This window comes from Lepisosteus platostomus, chromosome 5, assembly GCF_059453375.1.
Source record: "Lepisosteus platostomus isolate fLepPlt1 chromosome 5, fLepPlt1.hap1, whole genome shotgun sequence".
Taxonomy (NCBI): Eukaryota; Metazoa; Chordata; class Actinopteri; order Semionotiformes; family Lepisosteidae; genus Lepisosteus; species Lepisosteus platostomus.
In genome coordinates, this window is record NC_142615.1 from 41,939,470 (window position 1) to 41,959,334 (window position 19,865).

The 19,865-nt window shown below is 51.9% G+C and overlaps 3 non-coding genes and 1 pseudogene across 3 annotated transcripts; all 4 read right to left on the reverse strand.

Annotated features, from left to right (window-relative positions):
- Positions 1-960: 960 nt before the first annotated feature.
- Positions 961-1,033, reverse strand: trnaf-gaa (transfer RNA phenylalanine (anticodon GAA)). The gene has a single exon. It is a non-coding gene; the product is annotated as a tRNA-Phe (tRNA).
- A 17,040-nt stretch (positions 1,034-18,073) lies between these two features.
- LOC148666698 (5S ribosomal RNA) lies at positions 18,074-18,192 on the reverse strand. The gene has a single exon (XR_015938786.1). It is a non-coding gene; the product is annotated as a 5S ribosomal RNA (ribosomal RNA).
- Positions 18,193-18,729: 537 nt separating this feature from the next.
- LOC148666699 (5S ribosomal RNA) lies at positions 18,730-18,848 on the reverse strand (annotated as a pseudogene).
- A 537-nt stretch (positions 18,849-19,385) lies between these two features.
- On the reverse strand, positions 19,386-19,504 carry LOC148666700 (5S ribosomal RNA). Its single transcript, XR_015937222.1, has one exon. It is a non-coding gene; the product is annotated as a 5S ribosomal RNA (ribosomal RNA).
- Between the last annotated feature and the right edge of the window lie 361 nt (positions 19,505-19,865).

Here is a 19,865-nt window from a genome sequence, read left to right on the forward strand (position 1 = left end):
GTTGTCACTCAGAGTGTCGAAGGGTCGATGTATACTGGGGCTCATTTGAAATGCAACGTCAGGACTTTTCCGAATTATGTCACACGGAGAGAGCACAGCCCTTTCCACCCTGCCGCGTGTGTCTCGGTAACTCGCTGTGATCGTATAGTGGTCAGTACTTTGCGTTGTGGCCGCAACAACTTCGGTTCGAATCCGGCTCACGGCAGAATAGGGGCGTCTGCTTTTACTACTCGCACGAATGAAGGCAAAAAAAAGCCAATCGATGTGAACGAACGGCGCTTTGCAGAGGAGTACTGCCTGACTGGATCGTTGATGAACGACAGAGGCCACTCCGACCTCTTCTCGGTTTTCTTCAATGACTTACTAAGGATCTTCTTCACATTCGCCCATGCAGGGGAAGCCAGTTACACCAAAGCAAACGCAGGAAAGTGCATTTCAAGCAGAGACCAGGAGGGACTTGTTTACACCGAGAGTGGTCGGAGAATGGAAAAATGCGTCCAGCCCTGTTGCTGGAGCCGATTCTTGATGAGCTCTTGGGCTCACTAAGAGGCCCCCGCTGGATGCTTATCTTTCTGTTGTTCTTGCAGGTCCTGCGCTGCTTTTGAGCCGACAGAGCTCGTCCTGGTCTGTCGGAACAGCCCAATTGCAAATGATCGGCTCCGCGTACAGAAGGAACGTGCGTTTGGTACAAGAGTGCACGAAGGCACCGGAAATACATTGGGAACAAATGACCTTCGCTCAAGACCTCTGTGAAGTACAGGAGTGTGCAAAACGAGGCTGTTTCTGCCCGGTCTCGAACCGGGGACCGCTCGCATGTTAGGCGAACGTGATAGCCGCTACACTACGGAAACCTGCAGGAACCGCTGCTGGTGTCTCGCTTGCGTTTCGGGCTGAGAAAGGGACGCGTCACTTTAGGCAGGGGGCGCTGGAGAGAGGAACAAAGGGCGCGATGAAACAAAATGCCGAAACCCGGGATCGAACCAGGGACCTTTAGATCTTCAGTCTAACGCTCTCCCAACTGAGCTATTTCAGCAGTGCGCCAAGCCCACACCCACCTGCTCCAGCCTTCCTGTGTTGCGGCATGAGCGCACCAAGAGGAGCGGGAGAGTGTTGCAGGAACGTCACTCAGAAGGAAAGGAACATGTGACCAGTCGCTCAAGAACTCTGTGAAGTACAGTAGGGTACAAAAGGAGGCTGTTCCCGTCCGGTTTCGAACCGGGGATTTTTCGCGAGTGAGGCAAACGTGATAACTGCTGCACTACGGAAACGGTGAGAAAAGGGGCCCACCAGCAGGGAGTATTCAAGCTTATTGCATTACTGCTCCCAACCAGTTGATATCAATTTAATTCCTAAGGCTTATGTACTTGTTTTGAGTATCTCATGTAGAAGTTGTAAACAAGTTCAATTACGAAACGGTCTAGATGAATGATATACCGAACTTATGTCCTCTTGATATGTGTAACTCTTTGTAACTGAATGAATTCTGATAACCCTTACGATAAGATCTGTTAGGTTTGCATGCATATTCTATATATTAACAAATGTATCCTCGCGTATTAGTACCTGTGTGTGCGTTGTTTGAGTTATGTCGCATGGTTGGATTCTAAGACCATTAAAATAATCAATTTTGTGATTTACTGCCACAAAAATAATTGTCCCAGTAAATGCCCAAACCCCTACAGAACTGGTGCTTCGTGAGAGAACACTACAACAGTGTGTGATATCCTGTCCCAGCCTGAGGAGCAGACAGCGAGCCTGTCTCTTAATAATACTAATAATACAGTGTGTGATTCCCTGCCCCAGCCAGAGGAACAGACAGTGAGCCTGTCTCTCAATAATAATACACTGTGTGATCTCCTGTCCCAGCCTGGGAAACAGTGAGTCAGCCTCTCAATAATTATAATACAGTGTGATCTACTGTCCCAGCCAGAGGAACACACAGTGAGCCTGTATCTAAATAATAATAATACAGTGCGTGATCTCCTGTACTAGCCTGAGGAACAGACGGCGAGCCTGTCTCTCAATAATGATAACCTAGTGTGGAATGTCCTGTCCCAGTCTGAAGGACAAACAGTGAGCATGTCCCTCAGTAATAATAGAACAGTGTGTGATCTCCAGTCCCAGCAGGAGGAACAGACAGTGAGTCTGTATCTCAATACTAATAATACAGTGTGTGATCTCCTGTCCAAGCCTGGGGAACACTGAGGCTGTCTCTCAATACTAATAACACAGTGTGTGATATCCTGCCCCAGCCTGAGGAACAGACAGTGAGCCTGTCTCTCAATAATAATAATACAGTGTGTGATTTCCTGTCCCAGCCTGGGGAACAGTGAACCAGATACTCAATAATAATAATACAGTGTGTGATTTCCTGTCTCAGCCTGGGGAACACTGAGCCTGTCTCTCAATACTAATTATACAGTGTGTCATTTCCTGCCCCAGTCAGAGGAACAGACAGTGAGCCCGTCTCTCAATAATAATAATACAGTGTGTGATCTCCTTTCCCAACCTGAGGAACAGACAGGAGTGAGCCAGTCTCTCAATAATAATAATACAGTGTGTCATTTCCTGTCCCAGCCTGAGGAACAGTGAGCTTGTCTCTCAACAATAATAATAATACAGTTTGAACTCCTGTCCCAGCCTGAGGAAGGGTGAGCCTGTCTCTCAATAATAAAAATACAATGTGTTATCTCCTTTCCCGGCCTGGGGAACACTGAGGCTTTCTCTCAATACTAATAATACAGTGTGTGATATCCTACCCTAGCCTGAGGAACAGACAGTGAGCCTGTCTCTCAATAATAATAATAGAGTGTGTGATTTCCTGTCCCAGCCTGAGGAACAGACTGTGAGCCTGTCTCTCAATAATAATAATCCAGTGTGTGATCTCCTGTTCAAGCCCAAGCGAAGACACAGTGAGCCTATCTGTCAATAATAGTAATACAGTGTGTGATCTCCTGTCCCATTCTGAGGAACAGACAGTCAGCCTATCTGTCAATAATAATAATACAGTGTGTGATCTCCTGTCCCAGCCTGAGAAACAGACAGTGAGCCTGTCTCTCAATAATAATAATACAGCGTGTGATCTCCTGTCCCAGCCTGAGGAACAGACAGTGAGCCTGTCTCTCAATAATAATAATACAGCGTGTGATCTCCTGTCCCAGCCTGAGGAACAGACAGTGAGCCTGCCTCTCAATAACAAGCCAATGTGTGATCTCCTGTCCCAGCCTGAGGAACAGAGAGTGAGCCTGTCTCTCAATAATAATACAGTGTGTGATCCTCTGTCCCAGCCTGAGGAACAGACAGCGAGCCTGTCTCTCAATAATAATAATACAGTGTGAATTCCTGTCTCAGCTTGTGGAACATACAGTGAGCCTGTCTCTCTTTAATAATAATATAATGTATGACCTCCTGTCCCAGCCTGGGGAATATACAGTGAGCCTGTCTCACTATAATAATAATTCAGTGTTGGATCTCCTGTCCCAGTCTGATGAACAGACAGTGAGCCTCTCTCTCTCAATAATAATAATACAGTGTGTGATCTCCTGTCCCAGCCTGAGGAACAAACAGTGAGCCTGTCTCAAAATAATAATAATACAGTGTGGGATCTCCTGTCCCAGCCTGGGGAACAGTGTGCCAGACTCTCAATAATAATAATACAGTGTGATCTACTGTCCCAGCCTGAGGAACAGACAGTGAGTTTGTCTCTCAATAATAATAATACAGTGTGTGATCTCCTGTCCCAGACTGAGGAACAGACAGTGAGACTGTCTCTCAATAATTATAATAATACTGTGTGAGCTCCTGACCCAGCCTGGGGAACATACAGTGAGCCTGTCTCTCTATAATAATAATTCAGTGTTGGATCTCCTGTCCAACTCTGAGGAACAGACAGTGAGCCTGTCTCTAAATAATTATAATACAGTGTGTGATCCTCTGTCCCAGCCTGAGGAACAGACAGTGAGCTTGTCTCTCAATAATAATAATACAGTGTGTGATCTCCTGTCCCAGCCTGAGGAACAGTGAGCCTGTCAATCAATAATAATACAGTATGTGATGTCCTGTCTCAGCTTGAGGAACAGAGAGTAAGCCTGTCTCTCAATAATAATAATACAGTGTGGGATCTCCTGTCCCAGCCTGGGGAACAGTGAGCCAGACTCTCAATAATATTAATAATAATAATAATACAGTGTGATCTACTGTCCTAGCCTGAGGTACAGTGAGCCTGTCTCTCAATAATAATATAGTGTGTGACCACCTTCTGTGGTCTGTTTCAAATCCACCCGCGATGAGACACCGAGGAGAAATGAAGAGCCCCAGTCGCGCTAGAAAATCACCTGGGAAAGAGACTTTCAATGTAGGAAAAAAAAGTCGTCAGTAACAGACATAATATGTTTGTTTTGTTTTTTTAATCGCTGCGATGTGTGACTAAGCTCATACGACTAAGAGTTGCCCCCTTTGTCTAGATCTGGTAACCTGCTCGTCGCTGGTGGGCCAGATCGTGTCCCCCGTCACTACACTGGGGCATTAAGACCCACACAGACCGCAGGGTGAGTGCCCCCTGCTGGCCCCACTGAGAGGTCGTATCCCACCTCCTCCGCTCTCTGCGAAAAGCAGTATCTTCAGGCCCTGACATCCCACCCCTGCCACTCTCTGCGTAAATAAGTATCGTCAGGCCCTGACATCCCACCCCTGCCACTCCCTGCGTAAATAAGTGTCGTATGGCCCTGACATCACACCCCCACCACTCTCTGCGGAAAGCACTGTCGTATAGCCCTGACACCCACCCCTCCACTCTTTGAATAAAGCAGTGTCGTCAGGCCCTGACATCCCACCCCCGCCACTGTCTACGTAAAGTAGTATCGTCAGGGCCTGACATCCCACTCCCGCCACTCTCTGTGTAAAGCAGTGTCATATGGCCCTGACATCCCACCCCCACCACTCTCTGTGTAAAGCACTGCTGTATGGCCCTGACATCACACCCCCACCACTCTCTGCGGAAAGCACTGTCATATAGCCCTGACACCCACCCCTCCATTTTTTGCATAAAGCAGTGTCGTCAAGCCCTGCCACTCTCTGCGTAAAGAAGTGTCGTATGGCCCTGACATCACACCCCCACCACTCTCTGCCGAAAGCACCGTCGTATAGCCCTGACATCCCACCCCTCCACTCTCTGCATAAAGCAGTGTCGTCAAGCCCTGACATCCCACCCCCACCACTCTCTGTGTAAAGCAGTGTCATATGGCCCTGACATCCTAGCCCCGCCACTCTCTGTGTAAAGCAGTGTCATATGGCCCTGACATCCCACCCCCACCACTCTCTGTGTAAAGCACTGTTGTATGGCCCTGACATCACACCCCCACCACTCTCTGCGGTAAGCACTGTCGTATAGCCTTGACACCCACCTCTCCACTCTCTGTGTAAAGCAGTGTCATCTAGCCCTGACATCCCACCCCCTCCACTCTCTGAATAAAGAAGTGTCGTATGGCCCTGACACCCACCCCTCCATTCTCTGCATAAAGCAGTGTCGTCAGGCCCTGACATCCCACCCCTCCACTCTCTGCGTAATGCGGTATCGTCGGGCCTTGACATCCAACCCCCGCCACTCTCTGCGTAAAGCAGAGATGTTACAGACATTTACAACAAAGACATATTATAAAATATTGACATATACTGTAGGCGGCTGGAGCATTATTGGGAGACAGTTCCTCAGGCTGTGACAGGAGATCACATACTGGGCTGCCAGATCAACTGAGTTCCCTCCTCCCTCTCCCAGTAGGATTGGGACCCGTTGTGATTCTGGCAGGTGTGGGAACTCTGGGATTAGATTTCCGAATTTCGGGAAGAATGTTTCTCTAATCCCAGAGTATCTGTCACAGTGCAGTAGGAAGTGCACCTCTGTCTCTATTTCTCCCCGCTGGCAGTGGGAGCACAGCCTGTCCTCTCTGGGCAGCCAGGTCTGCCTGTGTCGCCCAGTTTCTATGGCCAGGTTGTGGACACTGAGCCTGTACTTCGTCAGGGTCTGTTTCTGTTTGTTATTTTTTATTTTGGTCAAATATTCAGCTAGTGTGTATTGTCTGTTTAAGGTTCTGTAGCATTCCAGTTTATGTTGTGTTTGTGTGTGTGTGTCCCAGTGTGTGAGATATTGCTGTTTGATCTGTGCTGTGATGTGGTTGAGTCTGGGTTGTGGTGCTCTAGCAGTGCTGTCCTGAGGCTGGTTAGTGTCGGTGTCACTCACTGCGAGTGTGATCTCAGCAGAGTCTCTGTACTCTTGGGACACTTGACTCACCTGTCTCTCTCTTTCTCTCCCTGTGCTGTCCCTCTCCTACCCCCTCTCTCCCTCCTCGGACTCCAGCTGGAGGAGGTCCAATCACCACCTCCTGTGAGACAGAAGAAAAATAAGGTGGGTAATGCTCTGATCCTCTCTTTACTCCTGTCCAGTGTCCAGTCAGTGTCCAGTCAGTGTGTCTGTATGAACCCCTCTCTCTCTCAGTGCAGTGTTCATGTACTGGAGTGTCCAGTCAGTGTGTCTGTATGAACCCCTCTCTCTCTCAGTGCAGTGTTCATGTACTGGAGTGTCCAGTCAGTGTGTCTGTATGAACTACTCTCTCTCTCAGTGCAGTGTTCATGTACTGGAGTGTCCAGTCATGTGTCTGTATGAACCCCTCTCTCTCTCTCAGTGCAGTGTTCATGTCCTGGAGTGTCCAGTCCGACTCTTAACGTGACTCTCCTGTCTCTGCTTCAGAAGCGCTGGTGCGTCTTTTTAAACTCCCTGAGCTGCGTGTCGGTGGAGACAGATGATCAGGACGAGCCGATGGAGGCGGCGGAGACCGTGGGTCAGGAGAGGAAGAGCGAGGGAGAGGAGGAGCAGGCTGCCGGGAAGGACAAGAAGAGGAAGAGGAGGTGCAGGTGAGCAGACAGGGGGGCGCCGCCCGGTCGTGTCTGTGATTCAAGGAGGAGTCTCCTCTTGCTGTTTGATGTCATGGTGACGTCTGTGTCTGTGTCCCTCACACCTGCAATAACAATATTCTTTCCAGGTTCCTTTCCTGGTTCTGTGCCAGCTAAGATCTGGACTGGACTGGACTGGAGCTGAGGGACGCCAGACTGGACTGCACTGAAGCTGAGGGGCCCCAGACTGGACTGGACAGGAGCTGAGGGACACCAGACTGGACTGGACTGGAGCCTAGGGACACCAGACTGGACTGGACCGGAGCTGAGAGACACCAGACTGGACTGCACTGGAGCTAAGAGACACCAGACTGGACTGGACTGGAGCTGAGGGGCCCCAGACTGGACTGGACAGGAGCTGAGACACACCAGACTGGACTGGACTGGAGCTGAGGGACCCCAGACTGTGCTGGACCGAAGCTGAGGGACCCCAGTCTGGACTGAAGCTGAGGGACACCAGACTGTGCTGGACCGAAGCTGAGGGACCCCAGTCTGGACTGCACTGGAGCTGAGGGACACCAGGTTGGACTGGACTGAAGCTGAGGGGCCCCAAACTGGACTGGACTGAAGCTGAGGGACCCCAGACCCCAGTCTGGACTGAAGCTTGTAATTTTTGTTCTTTTGTTAAGAATCAATAAAAAATTAAAAAAAAAAATCTGTTTAGCTTTTGGTTTCCCCCCCCCAAAGTTGCTGCTGGGAGAGGTGTGAGTGGGGCCAGCAGGGGGCGCTCTCACCCTGCGGTCTGTGTGGGTCCTGATGCCCCAGTATAGTGACGGGGGACAGTGGACTGTAAACAGGCACCGTCCTTCGGATGAGACGTCAAACCAAGGTCCTGACTCTCTGTGCTCATTAACAATCCCGGGGTGTTTCTGGAGAAGAGTAGGGGTGTTACGCCACTATCCTGGCCTGATTCCCCCCCTGGTCTTGACCCATCATGGCCTCCTAATCACCCCCCTCTCTGAACTGGCTCCATCCCTCTGCTCTCCTCTCCACTGGATCCCCCTGACCTGGGAAGGGCTCTGAGTGGAGAGTCCAGACGAATTAATTATTATTATTCGTGCTGCACTGGGCTTCAGTTCTGGCAGTGAGAGAGGGACTCTGTGATCAGTACAGATACTTATGACTGTATAATAATACACGATAGAAATGGAAAACAGGGTAGCGCTGTAGTCTCTTCGAAACGTTTTGAACTGCCAGAAGAAGTTTTCACAACCCGGACTCGTGAAGGTACAGGTCTTCTCCCATCGTCCGGAGCAAAGTGTATGGTGTCCTGGTGATTTCTCCCGTTTTGAATGGAGTTTAATGTCGCGTTTCTACTTTATTAGAGAGAGGCACTGAACATCCTGTGATGGACTGGTGTCCTGTCCAGGGTGTGTGAGTGTGTGTGTGTCCTGTGATGGACTGCTGTCCTGTCCAGGGTGTGTGAGTGTGTGTGTGTCCTGTGATGGACTGGTGTCCTGTCCAGGGTGTGTGTGTGTACTGTGATGGACTGGTATCCTGTGAAGGACTGGTGTCCTGTCCAGGGTGTGTGAGTGTGTGTGTGTCCTGTGATGGACTGCTGTCCTGTCCAGGGTGTGTGAGTGTGTGTGTGTCCTGTGATGGATTGGTGTCCTGTCCAGGGTGTGTGTGTGTACTGTGATGGACTGGTATCCTGTGAAGGACTGGTGTCCTGTCCAGGGTGTGTGTGTGTCCTGTGATGGACTGGTGGATCACAATATTAATTCTCCTCCTTGATTCCCTCATTTATCGCCAGAGTGAAAGCGGGACACGGCAGTAAAAGCTCAGCCCTGCGGGTGGTGGTCCTCTCGGCCACACGGGGGCGCTGTGGCTCCACGGGGTGGGGGTTATGTTCAAGTCCTGCTGGGAATCGCACCGACGTGGCGGAGTTCGTGAACGTCCCAGACACCAAGAAAACGAGAGAGAGAAAAAAGGTCGTTTTCGGGGTTCAAGAAGCAACCCCGAGATTCAGGGAGTTTCCCCGCTGAGCTTACTCTGCCGAAAACACGCAGGTTTTATTTTTTTCCCGTGCCCCCCCTCACACAGGCCGTTTCTGTAGCGTGAAGTTGTGTTTTTTTGCGCGGCGGTCGGTGAGGGGTGAAATTTTCTTTTTTCCCACGGTCTGAAACAGAAACGGCCGGGTGGTGTTGTAGAGAGGTCGACGTGCCTGGTTTTCCTCGTCTCCGAAGCCCGTTTTTTTGGGGGGGGTCGTGAGGTCCCACGCAGCGCTCGGAAAAGAAAATGCCGTCTCTTTTCCCCGCAGGACGGGGGGGGGGAACCCGTGTTTTTTGGACGTGGCGTGGCCCGAAATTTCCGCCCTTGGCCGCTAGAGGGGGGTGGCGGTTGGTCTTTCTTTGACTTGGGGGTAGGGGGGGTGCTAATTTCACTGAACCATACCTAACGGAAACCCGTGTTGGACGTGGGGGTGCTGAATGCGCCCTCGACGTGATTTTGTCTTTAAATTCAAGTGCAGCTTTTGTAACCATTGGGCCGGAAACACCTGGACCCGTTTCCCCTGCCTGTCCGAGGTGGCGACTACCGGGGTCGTACAGGGACACCCGGCTGGCCGCTGAGAGTTGGAAAAATAAAATGTCCACCTAAAAAAAAAACAACCGCGAAAAATGTCGGCCATTTTTGTTTCGCGGCCGAGCCGTGAGCGCGTCGGGGGCGACATCACAGGGGCGTCACAATGAGCCGCCTGACGTCACAGAGCGGCGGAATCTAGCGGGGGGCGGCGCTGGAGCCCCGTGAGCTCAGAGGAGTGAAGAGAGAGGAGGAGGAAAGGACTATATAGCGCTTTCTAAACACGTGTTTCTTCCAAAAAAGATTCGTGGGTTACTTCGACTTCAATCAAATAATAGTTCCAGATTCAGATTCACTCTGAAGTATCCCCGTGAAATCGGCAAGTCAGTTAAAAATGCCGCTGTCGAGAAATAACAAAATAAGTTGAGAAATAAGTTGTTGTTTTTTTCCGTTACTCCACTCTTATGGGTGTGATCGTGCTGTAAAAAGATATTGAGAGGAGGTGCACCTCTACACAGAGAGTGGTGGGGATGGGGAACAAGCTGCCCAGCCCTGTGGTTGAAGCCGATACCCTGGCTTCTCTCCAGACACAGCTGGGTGAGCTCCTCCAGTCAGGACAGGAGGCTCTACTATACACAGAGGGGGGCGGGGGTGGGGAACAAGCCGCCCAGCTGTGTGGCTCCGCCCCCTCCCCTCCCCTCTGTGACTCTGCTTGTCTCGGCAGGGCGATGGACCGACAGAGATGCCGCACGGCCGTGCGCGGTCGCAGCAGGACCCGGGCCCGGCGAGGCGTCGTAAGTCCACCCCTCCCGCCCGCCGTCCAGCGTCCAGCGTCCAGCCCTCCTCCGACTGGCCTCTCCGCCCCCAGCAGCGCTCGCTGTATTATAATAATAATAATAAACTTCACTGATAGAGCACCTTTCACACACATAGCAGCGCAAAGTGCTTGACAGACCAGGTCTCAAGGTAACACCTCCAGACGAGGAGAGACACTTCCAATGGTGATCTTGACTGAGGACACGCCTCGGCTCAAGAGACAGGGTCGCGGGTCCGAGGAAAACCAAGCTGCAGGTCCATTATGGCCTTCTGAGAGCACAGATTGCCTCTGGACGTCCTACACTCTTCCTGGACACACTGTAGAGACTCACCTGTCCGGACTCTCACTGGACACACTGTAGAAACTCACCTGTCCAGACTCTTACTGGACACACTGTACACACTCACCTGTCCAGACTCTCACTGGACACACTGTAGAGACTCACCTGTCCAGACTCTTACTGGACACACTGTACACACTCACCTGTCCAGACTCTTACTGGACACACTGTAGAGACTCACCTGTCCAGACTCTTACTGGACACACTGGTCAGACTCACCTGTCCAGACTCTCACTGGACACACTGTACACACTCACCTGTCCAAACTCTCACTGGACACACTGTAGAGACTCACCTGTCCAAACTCTCACTGGACACACTGTAGAGACTGCCCAAGGCCCCTAGTCTCGACACGACTGGGCTGGGCTATTTGGTCAGAGCTGTCTCGGAGATGGGCTGTTTGGCGTCTTCACAGGTCACACCGGTCAGGCCGAACCCGGACTGGCAGCGGGAGAGGTCCTGGCCCAAGTCCCGGTGCTTTTCCGTAAGTCTGACCCGGTCGCCTTCCGCGAGACTGGACCGGCCGCCCTGTGGTGGGCCCGGTGCCCCACATCTACCCTACAGCTCCCCCACTGACCCCTAAACTCCCGATACCCTACAGCTCCCCCCACTGACCCCTAAACTCCCGATACCCTACAGCTCCCCACTCTGGCCCCTAAACTCCCAATACCCTACAGCTCCCCACACTGACCCCTAAACTCCCGATACCCTACAGCTCCACACTCTGTCCCCTAAACTCCCGATACCCTACAGCTCCCCCCACTGACCCCTAAACTCTCAATACCCTACAGCTCCCCACACTGACCCCTAAACTCCCGATACCCTACAGCTCCCCACTCTGACCCCTAAACTCCCGATACCCTACAGCTCCCCCCACTGACCCCTAAACTCCCGATACCCTACAGCTCCACACTCTGACCCCTAAACTCCCGATACCCTACAGCTCCCCACACTGACCCCTAAACTCCCGATACCCTACAGCTCCCCACTCTGACCCCCACAGTCCTGATGGCTGAGAGGTCTCTGCTTGCTGTAGTGATTGAGTGAGCTCTGTGGACCTAACCTCTGTCTTGTGTCCTCGTTTCCAGCGTCTCCTAGTGGTCCGTCATTTCACCAGAGCTGAAGGTGAGATCTGGGGAGGAGACAGAGCACCCCCTAACACCCCTGAGCTAGGTTACAGGGTAAGACAGCTTCTTACTGTTGGACACACCTGTCCACACTCTTTCTGGACACACTGGACACACTCGCCTGTCCAGACTCTTACTGGACATACTGGACACACTCGCCTGTCCGGACTCTTACTGGACACACTGTACACATCCACCTGTCCAGACTCTTACTGGACACACTGTACACAACCATCTGTCCAGACTCTCACTGGACACACTGTCCACACTCACCTGTCTGGGCTCTTATTGGACACACTGTACACACCCACCTGTCCAGACTCTCACTGGACACACTGTCCACACTCACCTGTCTGGGCTCTTATTGGACACACTGTCCACACTCACCTGTCCAGACTCTTACTGGACACACTGTACACACTCACCTGTCCAGGCGTAGTCTCTGCTCCTCATCCCCCCTGCGTTGTGTCTCCCCCTCTCCCTGCTGGACAGAATCCCGTGGTGTCTTCGTGTTTCCCCGAGCTCGTCTAGAAGCTTGAGAGGGCGGCCGAGCTGCAGCTGGAGCTCCCGGGGTCGCCCGGCTCGTCCCGCTCGGGCTCGCCCAGCTCGTTCCGCTCGGTCTCCCCCCCCTCCTCGCCCGAGAGCCCCCTCCGCTCCCCGCCCCCGCCCTCCGGACCCCTCAGGCCCCTGACCGCCCCGCCCCGCCGCCCCCCCTTCCTCCCCACCATGCCCCTCGAGCCCCCCCTGCTGCCCGGGGCGGTGCCCCTGCCCCTGCCCCCGCCCGTCCTGCCCCCCATCGCCCGCCCGGCCCCGCCAGGCCCCGCCTGGGGCTCCCCAGTGCGGAGGGCAAGGAGAGAGGCTGAGATGTCTGACGAGGCAAGTGGGGCAGAGTCTGTCCGTCTGTCCGTCTGTCTGTCCATCTGTCCTTCTGTCCATCTATCCTTCAGTCCATCTGTCCCTCTGTCCATCTGTCCCTCTGTCATTCTGTTCTTTTCTCTGTCCATCTGTCCATCTGTCTTTCTGTCCTTTTCTCTGCCTTTCTGTCCATCAGTCCATCTGTCCTTTTCTCTGTCTTTTTGTCCGTCTGTACTTCTCTCTTTCTGTCTTTCTGTCCTTCTGTCTGAGTCTCTCCATGTCTCCCTGCTCTCTGTCTGTCCTGCGTTGTCCCAGCTGGGTCTCTCTCCCTGTGTCTCTCCGTGTGTCTCCCTGCTCTCTGTCTGTCCTGCGTTGTCCCAGCTGGGCCTGTCTCCCTGTGTCTCTCCGTGTGTCTCCCTGCTCTCTGTCTGTCCTGCATTGTCCCAGCTGGGCCTGTCTCCCTGTGTCTCTCCGTGTGTCTCCCTGCTCTCTGTCTGTCCTGCGTTGTCCCAGCTGGGTCTCTCTCCCTGTGTCTCTCCGTGTGTCTCCCTGCCTGTCTCTCTGTCTGTCCTGCGTTGTCCCAGCTGTGTCTCCCTCCCTCCTCTCTCTCTCCATGTGTCTCCCTGCTCTCTGTCTGTCCTGCGTTATCCCAAATGGGTCTCTCTCCCTGTGTCTCTCCTTGTGTCTCCCTGCTCTCTGTCTGTCCTGCGTTGTCCCAGCTGGGCCTGTCTCCCTGTGTCTCTCCGTGTGTCTCCCTGTCTGTCTCTCTGTCTGTCCTGCGTTGTCCCAGCTGGGCCTGTCTCCTCTGCTCTCTGCCTTCAGCTCTGTTCGCCGATGTCCCGCCAGCCTGTCACTCTCTCAGCCTGTCTCTTGACTTGCAGGAGGAAGAGGAGGTGGAGACAGCTCTACCGGCAGGAGAGAGGAAGGAGGTCAGTGCTGGTCCCACCCTGCCCCCTGTCCTGTCTGTGGTGGAGTTTTGCCGTCTTGTCCGTCCCTGGGTCTCATTGTCTCTCTCTCTTTCAGCCCTGTCTGTCAGTGTCTCTCTCGGCCTGCTGTCTGCCTGTCCCTGCCTCTCTGTCTCTCTCTCTTTCAGCCCTGTCTGTCAGTGTCTCTCTCCTCCTCCTCTCTGTCCTCAGTGTGTCTCTCTCCTCCTCTCTGTCCTGTGGTGTCCAGGCAGTGTGTCTCTCTCCTCCTCCTCCTCTCTGTCCTGTGGTGTCCAGTGGGTCAGTATTAGTGGGCTACACACAGGCTCACTCACTGCGAGTGTGATCTCAGCAGAGTCTCTGTGCTCTTGGGACACTTGACTCACCTGTCTCTCTCTTTCTCTCCCTGTGCTGTCCCTCTCCTGCCCCCTCTCTCCCTCCAAGGACTCCAGCTGGAGGAGGTCCAATCACCACCTCCTGTGAGACAGAAGAAAAAGAAGGTGGGTAATGCTCTGATCCTCTCTTTACTCCTGTCCAGTGTCCAGTCAGTGTGTCTGTATGAACCCCTCTCTCTCTCAGTGCAGTGTTCATGTACTGGAGTGTCCAGTCAGTGTGTCTGTATGAACCCCTCTCTCTCTCAGTGCAGTGTTCATGTCCTGGAGTGTCCAGTCAGTGTGTCTGTATGAACCCCTCTCTCTCTCAGTGCAGTGTTCATGTCCTGGAGTGTCCAGTCAGTGTGTCTGTATCAACCCCTCTCTCTCTCAGTGCAGTGTTCATGTACTGGAGTGTCCAGTCCGACTCTTAACGTGACTCTCCTGTCTCTGCTTCAGAAGCGCCGATGCGTCTTTTTGAAGTCCCTGAGCTGCGTGTCAGTGGAGACAGAAGATCAGGACGAGCCGATGGAGGCGGCGGAGACCGTAGCTCAGGAGAGGAAGAGTGAGGGAGAAGAGGAGCAGGCTGCCGGGAAGGACAAGAAGAGGAAGAGGAGGTGCAGGTGAGCAGACAGGGGGGCGCCGCCCGGTCGTGTCTGTGATTCAAGGAGGAGTCTCCTCTTGCTGTTTGATGTCATGGTGACGTCTGTGTCTGTGTCCCTCACACCTGCAATAACAATATTCTTCAGTCTGGACTGAAGCTGAGGGACCCCAGACTGCACTGGACTGAAGCTGAGGGGCCCCAGACTGGACTGAAGCTGAGGGGCCCCAGACTGGTCTGGACTGAAGCTGAGGGGCCCCAGACTGGACTGATGACCTTTTGTTAAGCATCAATAAATTTTTTTTAAAAAAAATCTGTTTAGCTTTTGTTTTTTTCCCTCCCCCCCCCCCCTAAGGTTGCTGCTGGGAGAGGTGTGAGTGGTAAGTACGTCACAGCCGGGGGAAGCCCCTATCACGTGAGAGGGGTGCAGCGGGCGACGAGCCCCCGGGGGCGAAGAGAAGTTGATTTGCGTGGGGTGTGGAAACACTACACGACCGGGCAAGCGAGCCGTTTTTTTTTGTTTTGTATTTTCCAGAACATCAGAACAACCGCAGAGATGACCATCGATCCACCTCCAGACGTTTCCTTTTTTGTCCTCTTTGGCCTCCAAAATAAAAAAAAAACTGGGATCCATCGCCAAATTAAAACGTCAACCACTTTTCGGGCTTTCGTGCTGTCCATGATGAAACCGTCATGGTTGTGTAAGCATACGTTACATCACAGACCGGCGGCGCTCGGACGTGAGGAGTGTCGTTACGTTTTTGAAATGGCACGTCAGACAAGATCTCTGACAAGATCTCCGAAAAACCCAAACCTGTAAGATTCAATTTCAATTCAGTTTTTTTTATATAGCGCCTTTCACAACATGAATGCCCCAAGGCCCCGAACAAAGGAGTTGTTCCACACCCCCACCACCCTCTGTGTACAGTAGAGCCCCCTGTACTGACTGGAGGAGCTCACCCAGCTGTGTCTGGAGAGAAGCCGGGGTATCGGCTTCAACCACAGGGCTGGGCGGCTTGTTCCCCACCCCCTTCTGTGTACAGAAGAGCCTCCTGTCCTGACTCCAGTAGGAAATGTCACCTGGAGGCAACACACCGGCTTCTTTTAACAGATCACCTCGGGAATCGGGAACAACGGAGCTGTGTGCGGCCGTCTGTACGGAGGGGTTCAGCGCGGGGGGGCTCCGGGCTCGGGTCTGGACCCGGAGGGGGGGGGGGGGGACTGTCTGTGTGGAGTCTGCATGTTCTCCCTGTGTTCTCCGGGTCCAAAGACAGGCTTTTGGGCTAATTGGCTTCTGGGAAAACTGGCCCTGGTGTGTGTGTCCTGTGATGGAGTGCTGTCCTGTCCAGGGTGTGTGAGTGAGTGTGTGTTTGTCATGTGATGGACTGGTTCCTGAACAGGGTGTGTGAGTGTGTGTGTCTGAGTGTCCTGTGAGGGACTGGTGTCCTATCCAGGTTGTGTGTGTGTGTCCTGTGAGGGACTGGTGTCCTGTTCAGGGTGTGTGAGTGTGTGTGTGTGTCCTGTGAGTGACTGGTGTCCTGTCCAGGGTGTGTGAGTGTGTGTGTGTCCTGTGATGGACTGGTGTCCTGTCCAGGGTGTGTGAGTGAGTGTGTGTGTGTCCTGTGATGGACTGGTGTCCTGTCCAGGGTGTGTGAGTGTGTGTGTCTGTGTGTCCTGTGATGGACAGATGGTACCAAGCCTGGACACCCATGAGACACTGGCTTCCTCAGAAGACTCTCACGGAGGGCACACTGTCCCTAACCCGGGTCCAGAAGAAACTACAGTGATCTATAATTCCTGCGCCTCGGAAGGGTTTATGACGTCTATGTCCGGCGCCCGCGCCCGTGGACCGGCGGTTTGGCGTCGCGCTCCGCAGCTCGAGCTTCGGTGCGAGGCAGGGCGGGAGGGAGTCGATGTGGCCTTGGCGCCATCTTTGCTGGTGAGTCAATTGTGACCGTTGCGGTACAACAAACCATCAATCAAGCTTTTCCCAACCCGTCCAGTATTTCTGTCGCGGCCCACGTCCCTTACAATCGACAAACTATAAAAAAAACAGTAGCCCTTCGCAACATTACACGCCATTTTTTTTATTTTAAACGTCCGCTAGATACGCAGGTGGTTCGATACCTGTCTTATCCTCGCCGGCGTCTTTATACCGGCAAGTGAATTTTATTTGGGGTCCCTCAGAATTGTGACAGAAATGTCAGTGAACCACAATAAAAAACGAAACTTTTTTTTTAAAGGCGGTGAATGGATTTTTTGAGTAACCGTGTAGCGACTAACGTAAGGAAAAAAAGTTGTCTTTCCCTACGAAGACGTTTTGGTACAGGACTTTCTTTAAATATCAGTTGTGCATAGCGTTTTACAAAAAGTTGATGATGATCTTGGAGATAATTGCAAAGGAAAATTGAGATAACTACCAAAACATTACGTGTGAAACGACAGGACAGAACTTTGAACCCACAAAGAAACAAAGGTATGAAATATTGCCTCGTCATGGGGGGTTGATAATTGTAGTAAGTGTTCCTAATTTTCGTAAAGAAATGTATATTATGGGAGTCACACGTGAGATTTAGTGTATATACGTTTCATATTGTGCATATATACGGGGTTAAAAAGTGGAATGAGTATGATTATAAACTCGTGTGTCCTATAATCAGATAATTTTTGAACAAGCTTTGATTAGACAGGTGAAAAACAACATCAGATCCTTTATTTTAATATATTCTCACGTCTGAATATCAGCTTCTCCCCTCTGGCCAACATTTCAGGGCTCCCAGGTGTAGATCCCAAATTGAAACAAATATTAATTTGTTACCCAGTTAAACAGTTAATAGAAGTGAGTGACCAGGGTAAATAAAGGTGGGTCAGTGTAAACTGTTTATTCTGGACCAGACTTCGTCATGTGTGATATGTCATGACTTCTTATATTAAGTTTTATCTTTATATTTAGTTCTACATGTGTAATAGATGCGATGTGTGTCCATAAAAAGGTTTCTCCAGGGGAAAATCAAGTTCGTTTTAAAACCGTGTTTCCTTTTTAGGGTACGTTTGCATTCCAAGTGTGGGGTTTTTGCCTTTTTATCATATTTTGGATGTGAATCCGTGGTATTTTTGCTGAGACAAGTTGCCTTTCTTATACGCGGAGGGATCTGCTCGTGAGATGTCTGCTTGGTCCATTTCTGAGCTCAGTATAAGGTGTAGAAAGCATGACTGTCATCATAACCCGCATCTCACCCAGGTGTGGAATAATGTTGTGACTATTGCTTCAGCAATAACATGCTGATTGCATGTTTCTAGATGGGTATAACAGAGATCTCAACTACTGAGGGGCCTTATTAATAAAGTCTCCACAGCCGAAGCGCTGTGTCTCTTTTCAGCTGGCGATAAACCTTTCCTCGATCCTTTGCGGACTTGTAAAACTGTTCCTGATCAGAATAAAAAACGCTCACGCTAATACACAAGCACCCGTGTCTCGCCAAAGCTGACAAATAAACAGACGGACAAGCCGCACTGCACGTGTGAACAGGGGAATGAGCGAGCGAGCGGGGATAGGGCGCCTCCTGCGCTTAAAAGCTTACAGCACCTGATATTCCCAGGCGGTCTCCCATCCAAGTACTAACCAGGCCCATCCCTGTTTAGCTTCTGAGATCAGACGAGATCAGGTGTGCTCAAGGGGGTGTGGCCGTAAGCAAAAGCAAGGCTCGCTGGCACCCTTCTTATTGAGAGGACAGCTCCGTCACCTCTTTTACGACGCTGCTTTTTTTCCATTGCGTTTTTCTCTTCTTCCCACGTTCTCTCTCTTCACTGCCTTCGTCCCCGCTCTATTTCACTTCAGCCTTTCACTCTTGCTTCCTTCCAATGAGGACGGAGCTGCGGGAAAAAGGGCGCTATAGAGGATCGCTGTGGAGAGCTGCTGCTGTGCTTTGACATCTGAGCTCTGTGGAAAACGATCTTAATACAATTCTGAAAAACACGACTCTCCGAACGCCAGCCGAACAAGTCTCCACAGCCGAAGCGCTGTGTCTCTTTTCAGCTGGCGATAAACCTTTCCTCGATCCTTTGCGGACTTGTTAAACTGTTCATGATCAGAATAAAAAACGCTCACGCTAAGACACAAGCACCCGTGTCTCGCCAAAGCTGACAAATAAACGGAAGGACAAGCCGCACTGCACGTGTGAACAGGGGAATGAGCGAGCGAGCGGGGATAGGGCGCCTCCTGCGCTTAAAAGCTTACAGCACCTGATATTCCCAGAGGGTCTCCCATCCAAGTACTAACCAGACCCATCCTTGTTTGGCTTCCGAGATCAGACGAGATCAGGCGTGCTCAAGGGGGTGTGGCCATAAGCAAGAGCAAGGCTTGCTGGCTCCCTTCTTATTGAGAGGACAGCTCCGTCACCTCTTTTACGACGCTGCTTTTTTTCCCTTGCGTTTTTCTCTTCTTCCCACATTCTCTCTCTTCACTGCCTTCGTCCCCGCTGTATTTCACTTCAGCCTTTCACTCTTGCTTCCTTCCAATGAGGACGGAGCTGCGGGAGAAAGGGCGCTATAGAGGATCGCTGTGGAGAGCTGCTGCTGTGCTTTGACATCTGAGCTCTGTGGAAAACGATCTCAATACAATTCTGAAAAACGCGACTCTCCGAACGCCAGCCGAACAAGTCTCCACAGCCGAAGCGCTGTGTCTCTTTTCAGCTGGCGATAAACCTTTCCTCGATCCTTTGCGGACTTGTTAAACTGTTCATGATCAGAATAAAAAACGCTCACGCTAATACACAAGCACCCGTGTCTCGCCAAAGCTGACAAATAAACAGATGGACAAGCCGCACTGCACGTGTGAACAGGGGAATGAGCGAGCGAGCGGGGATAGGGCGCCTCCTGCGCTTAAAAGCTTACAGCACCTGGTATTCCCAGGTGGTCTCCCATCCAAGTACTAACCAGGCCCATCCCTGTTTAGCTTCCGAGATCAGACGAGATCAGGCGTGCTCAAGGGGGTGTGGCCGTAAGCGAGAGCAAGGCTCGCTGGCACCCTTCTTATTGAGAGGACAGCTCCATCACCTCTTTTACGACGCTGCTTTTTTTCCCTTGCGTTTTTCTCTTCTTCCCACGTTCTCTCTCTTCACTGCCTTCGTCCCCGCTGTATTTCACTTCAGCCTTTCACTCTTGCTTCCTTCCAATGAGGACGGAGCTGCGGGAGAAAGGGCGCTATAGAGGATCGCTGTGGAGAGCTGCTGCTGTGCTTTGACATCTGAGCTCTGTGGAAAACGATCTCAATACAATTCTGAAAAACGCGACTCTCCGAACGCCAGCCGAACAAGTCTCCACAGCCGAAGCGCTGTGTCTCTTTTCAGCTGGCGATAAACCTTTCC